Below are 3,765 nucleotides of genomic sequence, written 5' to 3'. Positions count from 1 at the left end.
ACTTATGAAATTTTAAAAAAGCGCAATGACTGATTACGTTGATGGCTATCAACGAAAAGAAACCACTCCAATAGCGCTTATACAAGGAATGATATTCAAGCAAAAACAATACTTTAAAAGACAGCTTCAGTTTAGTGCACAATTACGAAGATTTTCACGGAAGGTGACTTACTGTGTTAAAGATCTACATTATGAATATACGAAAACTTAATCACCCACGATTTTTAAAAGGAAACATATCAGAGATAAAAAATAGCTCAGCAAAATATCAAATCGAAGCAACATGGATGACCTTAGAAGTTAAGTCCCATAGTGCTCAGAGCCATTTGAACCAAACTCTAAGAACGTTCAGAACCCAGACAACATACTTTTTCCCCATTACGGACAATCGAAAAGCTTCACTCAAATACATGGAGCCCAACCAATAGCCTTTCACGAGAATATTCACTCTAGTATAATCAGATTGACTGGGACTTGGATGACCACCCAGCAACGACCCTTTTGAAAACAGAGCTGCTTAAATTGCCTTCACAGCCAATACCCCTTGTCGGCAGGCAAGACAAGTCGTACATCTCACTCAGCAAAGATAGGGGAGTGGAATGACCGTCAGTACTTGCGCTTTCATGGGTCAATTTACTCTTTCTTAACGTAACGGGTGTTCTTTTGAAGATGTGGGCGAGTGGTTCCCTGGCACAGGTCGGTGGAGCTGCAGAGACAGAAGAGAGCCAATGTGTCGATGAAATCCTCTACTAAAGCACTCCGTCGTCAGGCCACTAGTGGCCTACCGGGACCATCCGACCGCCGTGTCGTCCTCAGTGGAGGATACGGATAGGAGGGGCGTGGGGTCAGCACGCCGCTCCCCCGGTCGTTGTGATGGTATTCTTGACCGAAGCCGCTACTACTCGGTCGAGTAGCTCCTCAATTGGCATCACGAGGCTGAGTGCACCCCGAAAAATGGCAACAGCGCACGGCGGCCTGGATGGTCACCCATCCAATTGCCGACCACGCCCGACAGCGCTTAACTTCGGTGATCGCACGGGAACCGGTGTATCCACTGCGGCAAGGCCGTTGCCTATGAAATCCTCTACAAACAATCATAAATAAGATTAGAACAGTGTGTCTGCAGCAAGTAGCAGCAGCCAGTGGGCGATGACCCTGACACCCAAAAGCACCGACGCAGGTGTTATTCGGGGGTGGTATGTCTACAGCTTCCTGGTACCTCTGTATTGCAGTGGATGATGCTGGCTACACAGGAAGACGGGGCGGTTGAGCGACAGTCGGCCCAGTTGTTGAACACAGTCCCCGCAGGCTGGGAAGCTTCAATACTGCGACCAACACAGGCTGGGCGCGGGAGCCTGGCCGGCTTGTTGACACCGTGATGGGCTGGAAACAGGGATTTAAACGTAACAGCTCAGCACTGATTACACAGGAACGTCTGGAACAGAGTTGGTGACCGCGGTCCAACGGCTGTTATATGAAAGTGGGCCGAACTGCAGAAGCTTCTGGATGGTTGATCAGAGTCATAGGTCGTCAAAACATGGAAGTCTGAAAACATGGAAGCGGCTGCTGTGGCTGAAGTTGCTGGTCAGACTGGGCGTTTTTCAGCATGACACGTTACTACCATTAAACGGATTCAAACACAGTAATTTCAATGATTCAGTATACATTCATAAGAACGGGTAGGTGTCACCAAATGGGTGTTGCGCATATTGTCGTTCGCAATACGATACTGCCAGAGCGGTACTACAGCCAATGCTTCGTACCGAGTTTGGCGTGAAGCTTAGAATGCTGCATGTAAGGGAAATGCATGTAAGGGAAAATAACCATATCAAAAACTTTTAAATGTTCGTGGGGCCTGTGTCCGACTGCTGTAGGCCGCACAACGACGTCATTGTTGGTAAAGGAATGACGTAAACATTCTTTGCATTACTTGAGTGAAAATCCTGCAAGATATAAGTAAAGTGACCGGTAAAAGTACCTCAGGGAAGCATAGCGGAAGACACAATGAAAAGTAATTACTAAACACGAAAAGTGTTCGTTCATTAACGTTCACTACCAATATGCCGACGACGCCTATGTTCCAGAGGTGATCCTCTGAAGACGTATCACACAAATTAAAAATCATATAAAAGTGGCATGGTTTTTGTTAGAAACAAAAGGCAGAATAATTTTAACTTCATACTATATTAAGAAAACCTAATTATCATTTAAACAATCTTCATAATGAGCCCAATAGAAAGGCGTCCGTACCTTATAACATCGTGGCAACGAAAGACCAAACTCACAACAGACAACGAAACATCCGAAGGAAAAAAAAAAAGAAAGTCAGATGAATGAAATTAGTCCAGCGATTAGATGTGAGAGTTTAGGAGTCGATTGACCGACATAAAGGCGTAAATTTAAGGTAAGAGCACAGGTGCAGCGTTTACAGAGTTATTTCGCAAACAGTACATAAATACAAAATACGATGAAATAGAAGGTAATAATACAAGCAGTGGTCATTGTCCGGCACCCAGCGCTCTACCTAAGGTACTGAGCATGGGCTCTGTTCCATTCCGTTACATTAGTTCCCCCCTAAGAAAAATCTAGCCCTCCAGATTCCCGTAACATAGGCATTGATTCTTTTACAAGTGATTAACTTCTCATGGTTGGGCTTCAGAGTCATATAATATTTCTTAAAAGACATCATAGTCACCGTAGACTGTATAAAATATTTATTGTTACTATTGCAATTTCGGCCAAATGGCTATTTTCAAGAAACACTGCAAAGTTACCTAAACACAAAAATACAAAATTGAATCACAGGGTGTATATACATAATTAAGCAAACATTTCATTAAGAAAATAAAAATTGGAGATTTTTAATACACTCTGTAGTCTTCAGAAGTTTAATCTTGGTTCGTTGGTAGTGCAGTAATATCCCATATGCCTGGCTAGGCACACATTAGATTAACTTCTCATGGTTGGGTTTTAATACACTCTGTAGTCTTCAGAACTTTAATCTCCAATTTTTATAATTGAGCTACTTTCTTAATGAAATGTTTGCTTAATTATGTATATACACCCTGTGATTCACTTTTGTATTTTTGTGTTTAGGTAACTTTGCAGTGTTACTTGAAAATGGCCATAAGGCCGAAATTTCAATAGTAACAATAAATATTTTATACAGTCAACGGCGACTATGATGTCTTTTAAGAAATCTTTTACAAATGTTTACGTTTTGTGTCCTTCCACTTTACTCACAGTGACACTTAACCCTTTACACTATTCGCATCATCCTACAAGCACTGAGCCTCTACGTTCGTCTCAGCACTCTCCTCATTTTAACTTTTAGTCCTGTTAACAGCTACATCATTCCACTTCATGGCAAGAGAATGGGAATTTGGAGGGCATTCTAACCCGCTAACAATATGCACGTTAAAGTTGACATTCCATACATTCCCATATTACGTATGCCTCTAGCAACTCGAATACAAATCTCTTGTTAAGTTATACCCTGCGTTTATATATGTAATATCACACGCTCTCCGTTGCTAACATCAGATCCATGCGCACCTTGATCTGTATAACTATTTCTGTTAATATGTAAAAACAACATCCTATTGCCTTATCTAACAAATTATGAAAGAGTCAGTGGTGGCATTCCTATTGTCACGTTCTCAGACGTGTTGACTGCCAAAACTCTATGACTCAATGAGAAAGAACTGTTGCATCTTTCTAACACACACATCATCCTCAATCATCATCATCATCATTTAAGACTGA

At 42.2% G+C, this 3,765-nt stretch overlaps 1 pseudogene; it reads right to left on the bottom strand.

Moving 5' to 3' along the window:
• Positions 1-955: 955 nt before the first annotated feature.
• On the bottom strand, positions 956-1,073 carry LOC126163545 (5S ribosomal RNA; annotated as a pseudogene).
• Between the last annotated feature and the right edge of the window lie 2,692 nt (positions 1,074-3,765).

Source organism: Schistocerca cancellata, chromosome 2 (genome assembly GCF_023864275.1).
Source record: "Schistocerca cancellata isolate TAMUIC-IGC-003103 chromosome 2, iqSchCanc2.1, whole genome shotgun sequence".
In the NCBI taxonomy this organism is placed as follows: Eukaryota; Metazoa; Arthropoda; class Insecta; order Orthoptera; family Acrididae; genus Schistocerca; species Schistocerca cancellata.
The sequence above is the reverse complement of the archived record's forward strand: the minus strand, read 5'-3'. Positions and strand labels throughout refer to the sequence as shown.